The sequence below is a fragment of the Poromitra crassiceps genome (genome assembly GCF_964638095.1).
Source record: "Poromitra crassiceps genome assembly, chromosome: 11".
Lineage (NCBI taxonomy): Eukaryota > Metazoa > Chordata > Actinopteri > Beryciformes > Melamphaidae > Poromitra > Poromitra crassiceps.
In genome coordinates, this window is record NC_139643.1 from 6,233,257 (window position 1) to 6,241,736 (window position 8,480).

An 8,480-nucleotide genomic window follows, 5' to 3' on the forward strand; every position below is an offset into this window, starting at 1 on the left:
TAACACATTATATTATGCTAAAAAGCAGGTTTCATGTCGGGCACTAACACATTATATTATGCTGAAAAGCAGTATTTATGTAGGGCACTAACACAGGCCCCTATCGTTGCATCGGCGCAGTTTCTAGGCCGAGCGGCAGGCGCAGATCAAAGCAGTGGGCGTGGAAAGGCGCACTTGATATCGTCGTGCTGGCGCTAGATGCAGCCCAAAGCATTACAACCACGCCTTTTAGGCGTAAAATTATGCACCGTCATGCTCATTGGATAAGTGCAATAAACGAATCGCACGCTTGCCTTTTTAGCTCCAATTACAGTGATCCCGCAAAACCAGACGAAAGCCAAACGCTCTGCCCCCCCCCCCTCCCTTCATCCAGCCTGTCTGTCTGCATTATAGGCTATTATTCCATATTATTATGCTTCTCAAATCAATCTAACTGCAGTTTCAATAGGCTACTGCAAGCATGTAAATACGCTACACTATAGCAAGATCAAAGTGAAAATAATGTTCTATGCATCAGCTAGAAAAATATAGCCTATTAGATTGGTGAAAGTTTGTCCAGAAAGATATCATTTTCTCTCGCCTGCTGCAGGAAGGATGATGCACATAAATATACCCTACATTATGTCAAGTCATTGCATAAATGTGTTTTTATTGTAAAACTAAATGTGAAATAGGGCCAAGTTATTGGAGGGACATCACAGTATAGCAGATGCCATTAGAAGCGCGTTCCGAAGCGCGTTCCGCTGTTACTTCTCTAAATCACGTTAAGTCGACAAGGGGTATATATAGGCCCAGGAGGACATATATGGTTCACTTAGGGTGGTGTTTTAATTTCGATGATTTATTTGGTCCAATATTGAAATGTTCTACAATTGCAGGCTGTGTTACCATTACACATTATTTTAGATCGACCTTTTATATCTATTTCGCCTCATTTGGTTGCTATTTAGTAGCGAAATTTAGTCTACCCAATTGCATGCTGGGGCATTCACAGGCAGTCAGAGAGAGACAGTCGTATTGTGCCTGTCAGACTGCCTGCAGCCTCAAAGCGGTACGGACGGAGTTGTTTTACCCAGGCTGGAAGCGTTGTCACACAGGCTTGTGACAGTAACTCAACGCGGAAGGATTTATTTCACAATAAACTGGTAAACGCACACCAATGCCTGCTCCTGTCAGTAGGAGAGAGGGAGAGAGTGACACAGAGAAGGGTGACAGAGGAGAGAGGGGACGGACTGGCCCATTGAATAGGCCTGCTTTTCAAAGGCGCAAGGCGCTAAATTAACGGCAGGTCGGAAGATAGGAGTACGCCGGTATTTAGCGCCGACACGCCCACTTTGGCGCATTCAGGGACTCCGCCACGCCCATTCGGCCTAAAGCGCATTTGGCAGCCTAAAGCCTATTGCTATTTTCCCGAAACAGGCGCTAGGCACGTTTTTTTGCGGTTAAGGCCCGTAATAGCGCCGATGGCCTGTGGGAGAATAGGGCCCTAACACATTATATTATGCTAAAAAGCAGTATTTATGTAGGGCACTAACACATTATATTATGCTAAAAAGCAGTATTTATGTAGGGCACTAACACATTATATTATGCTAAAAAGCAGTATTTATGTAGGGCACTAACACATTATATTATACTAAAAAGCAGTATTTATGTGCACTAACACATTATATTATGCTAAAAAGCAGTATTTATGTAGGGCACTAACACATTATATTATACTAAAAAGCAGTATTTATGTAGGGCACTAACACATTATATTATGCTAAAAAGCAGGATTTATGTAGGGCACTAACACATTATATTATGCTAAAAAGCAGTATTTATGTAGGGCACTAACACATTATATTATACTAAAAAGCAGTATTTATGTAGGGCACTAACACATTATATTATGCTAAAAAGCAGTATTTATGTAGGGCACTAACACATTATATTATGCTAAAAAGCAGTAATTATGTAGGGCACTAACACATTATATTATACTAAAAAGCAGTATTTATGTAGGGCACTAACACATTATATTATGCTAAAAAGCAGGATTTATGTAGGGCACTAACACATATTATGCTAAAAAGCAGTATTTATGTAGGGCACTAACACATTATATTATGTTAAAAAGCAGTATTTATGTAGGGCACTAACACATTATATTATGCTAAAAAGCAGTATTTATAGGGCACTAACACATTATGGGCTCTATTCTCCCACAGGCCATCGGCGCTATTACGGGCCTTAACCGCAAAAAAACGTGCCTTGCGCCTGTTTCGGCAAGATAGCAATAGGCTTTAGGCTGCCAAATGCGCTTTAGGCCGAATGGGCGTGGCGCAGTCCCAAAGTGGGCGTGTCGGCGCTAAATACCAGCCTAGTCATATCTTGGGAGCTGGCCTACATTTAGCGCTTTGCGCTTTTCAAAAGCAGGCCTATTCTTTGCCTTCACTGCTTCTTCTCTGTCACCCTTCTCTCTCTCTCTCTCTGAGTTCCCAGCATGCATTGTGTTTCTTCATTTCGCTACTAAATAGCCACCAAATGAGCCAAAATAGATATAAAAGGTAGTTCTAAATTAATGTGTAATGGTAACACAGCCTGCCATTGTCAACATTTCAATATTGGACCAAATAAAACCTCGAAATGAAAACACCACCCTATGTGAAACATATATGTCCTCCTGGGCATATATATACCCCTTGTCGAGTTAACGTGATTTAGAGAAGTAACAGCGGAACGCGCTTCGGAACGCGCTTCTAATGGCATCTGCTATACTGTGATGTCCGTCCAATAACTTGGCCCTATTTCACATTTAGTTTTACAATAAAAACACATTTATGCAATGACTTGACATAATGTAGGGTATATTTATGTGCATCATCCTTCCTGCAGCAGGCGAGAGAAAATGATATCTTTCTGGACAAACTTTCACCAATCTAATAGGCTATATTTTTCTAGCTGATGCATAGAACATTATTTTCACTTTGATCTTGCTATAGTGTAGCGTATTTACATGCTTGCAGTATTGAAACTGCAGTTAGATTGGTTTGAGAAGCATAATAATATGGAATAATAGCCTATAATGCAGACAGACAGGCTGGATGAAGGGAGGGGGGGGGGGGGGCAGAGCGTTTGGCTTTCGTCTGGTTTTGCGGGATCACTGGAATTGGAGCTAAAAAGGCAAGCGTGCGATTCGTTTATTGCACTTATCCAATGAGCATGACGGTGCATAATTTTACGCCTAAAAGGCGTGGTTGTAATGCTTTGGGCTGCATCTAGCGCCAGCACGACGATATCAAGTGCGCCTTTCCACGCCCACTGCTTTGATCTGCGCCTGCCGCTCGGCCTAGAAACTGCGCCGATGCAACGATAGGGGCCTATATTATGCTGAAAAGCAGTATTTATGTAGGCCACTAACACATTATATTATGCTAAAAAGAGGTATTTATGTAGGGCACTAACACATTATATTATGTTAAAAAGCAGTATTTATGTAGGGCACTAACACATTATATTATGCTAAAAAGCTGTATTTATGTATAGGGCACTAACACATTATATTATGCTAAAAAGCAGTATTTATGTAGGGCACTAACACGACAGTCCCCTGGGAAGATCGAGTTGAGGAGGCGTATGAGTGCAAGAAAGCTATGCTGAAATGGCAGCAGAGGCAGAGCAGCGATGTTGGAGGGCTCGAGTGCGGCCTGTAGAGGTGGGCTGCCGTGGTTTTGTGGCAAAGTCCGTTATTGCCCTACTAACTGAGTTGGCATTCGGGGACAGAGCCTGAAGCTTGCGGTTAGCAACATGTCTCAGTCAGCAGAACGAGCAAGTGAATGGCTGTGGCTAAGGAGGAAACATGCTAGCTGGGGAGCTCGCTAAGGTAAGATCAGAGATGGGAAAAGTACTGACATTCTGTACTTGAGTAGAAGTACAGTTACTTGTGTAAAAAACTACTCTGGTAAAAGTAGAAGTACTGATTAAATTATTTTACTCAAGTAAAAGTAAAAAAGTACAGGCTCTGAAATGTACCCAACGAGTAAAAGTAAAAGTATTTTTACCATATCTTTCTGAATGACTGAACCTCACATCATAGAATTTGAGGATAAAAGATCCCCTACAAATGTTTTACACATCTTAAAACTCTACTTTAAATAGTGTGCTATGGTTTTTCCACACAAAAACCCCCCCATTAAAATCATATCTAGTCCTCCCTCATTAATATTTCCATGATATATGAATGTGCAAATAGGTGGACAAGTTTAACTGCTGGATACAAGTGTCCCTTACAAAGTGCTGTATCAGATATGGTAATAGTATATATATACAATATGTGATGTAGTTTATATATATTCTACACATCTGTAATGATATGTAGGTATTTCTGATGTATGCAATACCTTGAAAGGTACAGTATGTATGTATGTAATATCCAAAACTGTACCGTTTGTACAGAATGTATTTTTTACACAGAATGTAAATTTAGTATGTGATTGAAACTATGCAAATTGTTTGATGTCTTGAAACTATGCAAGTTGTTTGACCCCAGGAAGAATAGCTGCAGCTCTGCTGTAGCTAATGGGGATCTTAAATAAAGACAAAGACAATACTCGAGACTGATATGATACTGATACCTAATGGATAAGGAACTGAATGTCCACAGGTTGATCACATTCACAAATTCAAGGTTTATTATTAAGACAGAACTGTCTTGGTGTTAGAAGAACACCACCAATTTTTTTTTTTTTTTTTCTAAGTTGAGACCATATTAGCTGAATGTTGACAGTGCACAAACTGAATGTATGTATTAGAACAACTCCATACGCTTGGAAACGCCAGATTATTGGCAACTCTGGAAGCAGCGAGATGAAAATCCTCCTCTCCTGGGAAAAGACTTGAGGTGGGAGGAGTGAAGAGGAGCAGGGCACTTTTCCTGTTAAACTTTCCTCAGCTTTCAGCGCCCAGAGCGCTGCGCTAAAAAAACACCACCAGCTTTTAAACGCGATGAAATGCTTCTTGAAAGAGATGCGCGCTAAGCGCGTATTTATAGAGAATGATTTGCAAAAAGACGAGCGCTAATAAGTGCTGGCTGTCTGCACGGCCCCTAATGTCTGCGTGTGTCTCCCCTCAGAGAAAATCCGTGTTTCTCTTCTTTGTGCTTCTTTGTCCACGCCCCGGAGGAGTGCCAAGTCATACTATTGGCGGAGCTGGAATGAGCTTTTATCAGCAGCGCTGGGAAACTCGTCTATTACTGCTCCGTTCTCCCGTTTCTACTCGTTTTTAAATTACATTCTCATGCATTTAAACAAAAGTAACGAACCTGTTTTGAAAATGTACACAAGTAAAAGTACAGATACTTGTGTTAAAATGTAACGAGTAAAAGTAAAAAGTCGTCAGAAAATGAAATACTCAAGTGAAGTACAGATACTCGAAAAATCTACTTAAGTACAGTAACGAAGTATTTGTACTTCGTTACTTCCCATCTCTGGGTAAGATTGATTGTTGTTGGTCATGATTGACGGTCCGCATCAACAGGGCTGAATCATTGACAGTGGTGGTGTAGTTAAGAATGTCATACCGAACCGACCTGGATAGCTAGGCTTAGATAGTGAGGTAATAGGCAGTTGTGCGGTGGTAGCATGGAGGGGGGTGTTTCCAGGATGCTGGATTACACCGTTAAGCCTTCTTGAGGTGTCGTGGGCCTAACTTAACGAAACATCGGTGAAGGAAGGTGCCCACTTGAAAACCCCAATGACATGCTTCATACTGCTGTTGGCTAGGGTAGGTAACTGGTGATTTGTGTCTTGTTTATTAGTTTGTTAGCCTGTTAGCTTGTCTTATTCTGGATTGGGCTTCTAAATGTGTTTTTCCTCGGATTTTGGCACAAGGGATAGTAACATCTTGTCCTGTGTATTAATTAATACTAAAGCTAGCTTAGGATAGTCTGTTGTGAATAGTGCAGCTGACAAATAGGGAAAGACCTAGTGACAGCATGGAAAGACAGCTGAGAGGAGGGATTAGACCCCACCGGGGCTGCAATAGGTTAGCTGCTCATTGTGGCAGTAGCCAAGGCCAATTAGGCCATTGGTTACACCCAAACTTGCTACGAAACGGAATTATGTAAAAACACCCCTAGAGTCTGCGAGAGCGGGGCGGAAGATGACTCACCTATGGTTGACACGGTTATTGACTCTGGAACAGACTTGACTATGAGTAGGGAAAACATGTCAGTGGAAGCCACTAGTTCAGATGTAGATGGGAAGAAGCGTCAGGTTTGCTTGTGTGGCTGGCAGAAGGTAACAACTTTAAAGGGTCTTAGAATCCATCAAGGCAGGAATAGGTGCTTGGTAGAGGGAACACAGGGACCCCGCATTGAAAATTATTTCTTAAGAAGTTTATCAAGTCAGTCGGGTGAAGTCCAGCGACAGGAAGTAACCCACAGCTCGCAGGACATCAGCACCCCTGATGTTGAGGCAGGTCCTAGCACTGAGGAAGGCAGAGAGGCCAGCCAGCCAAAGAGGGAGAAGATTAGTGGTCAGAAGCCTAGAGTTAAGTGGCCAGGTGTAGGAAGTGGGAAGATATCAATAGTGATTTGGTTAGGGTGTTAGAGAAGCTTAAAGGAACTGCTGAGAGTAAGTTGGAGAAAATGGGAGATCTTATTAATGATTATGGTAAGGAAAGGTTTGGCGTCTTTGAGAAAAGGAAGAAACTAGAGGGTGAGGTAGTTAAATCTAGGCGCCAACAAGAGATAGATAGACTTATCCAGGAGAGAAGACAGCGTAAGAGGCAGTGGAGGAAAGCTACAGAGGTTGAGAAGGAAGGCATTGATTGCTTGCAGTCAGATGTGAGGGAGCGCTTGGCAGTTTTAAGAAGAGCAGAGAGCATTAGGAAAAATAGGAAAAAGAAAGAGAGAGCTAGAATAGCATTCTGGATCCATTTAGATTTGCGAAGTTATTGTTTAGTAAGGAGAAGAATGGTAGCCTTATGGTACCTATAAGCAGAAGTATTTGGAGGAGGTTCACAAAGATAGGGAAAGGTTTAGAGAGATGACAGTCCACTCTGATATTCCACCTATTGGTGAAATAGAGAGCCAGTGTGATGATAGCCCACCAAGGTGGAAAGAAGTTCAAGAGGTAGTGAGACGTGCAAGGGCCTCTTCAGCCCCGGGTCCTAATGGAGTCCCCTACCGGCTGTATAAGAGTGCTCCAGATGTATTGCAGTTTCTATGGAAGCTGATGAAGGTAGTCTGGAAGAAGCAGGTTATTCCTAAGGCGTGGCGCAGAGCAGGGGGAATCTTCATTCCTAAAGAAAGGGACTCGTTAGAGATAAGTCAGTTTAGACCTATCAGTCTACTTAATGTTGAAGGGAAGGTTTTCTTTAGTGTTGTGGCACAGAGGCTGTCTAATTACCTAGAAAATAATAGGCTAATAGATACTGCGGTGCAAAAGGCTGGAATTCCCGGCTTCTCCGGGTGCTTAGAGCACACCAGCATGATCTGGCACCAAATCCAGTCAGCTAGGCGTGAGAAGAGAGACCTGCATGTTGTATTATTGGACCTGGCTAATACTTTCGGGTCATTGCCGCATAGTGTGTTATGGGAAGCTTTTGATTTCTTTAGAGTGCCAGGTAGTATAAAGAGCTTAGTTAAAGCCTACTTCTTAGACAGGCACGGCACCAGGATGAGTTCCCTACCGGTGCTAAAGCGGGATTAAACCAATCTGTGAGGGTGCTAAGAAAATAATCAAGTTTCATGACTTCAACAGAGTTACTTACTATACAATAGGTTTTCATTTTTTCCTCAATAAAAGCAGTATAGCACACAGCACACATCATTATCTCTATCTTTTTCTTTGTCCTCCTCGTCCTCGACGGCGACAGGATCTGGATTAACTTTTTGTTTCTCAACTCTTTTCAGAAAATGTAGCATGGCCATGGTAGCATCTTTCGGTTTCACTGTCTGCCGGTGACAGCTGACAGGCAGACTAATGTTGCCTTCAAGTGCTCCTCGGATTTTCAGCTTTCAGGTAGAAACTTCAAGTGCTCCTCGGATTTTACCCTTTCAGATTCTAAACTTGTTCATGTTGTTTGGTGTGTTCATGAGCTTTTAAATTGTAATGTGAAACAGACACTACAAAGAACAATTGTTATATTTAATTTTATTATGTAGAGGATTTGCAAGTTCATAGCTGTTTCCAAAATAATGCTTTACAGTCTGAATCATTTTCCAGATTATTCAAATTACACCTGAGGGGGCTTAACTGGGGCTACAGCAATTTGCGAGGGGGCTTTAGACCCCGCTTGCCCCGGTTTATCGCCGTCACTGTTCTTAGATATTCAACTCTGCTTTACCACAGCAGAGTACACTAGAGCTTGGCAGCAGCTGGAGATAGGCATAATGGCAGGATGTACAATTTCCCCATTAGCTTTTACCATGGCAATGAAGATCATTATTAGGGCTTCAAAATGGGTAGTGGGTGGAGAAAGGCTGCAGGGAG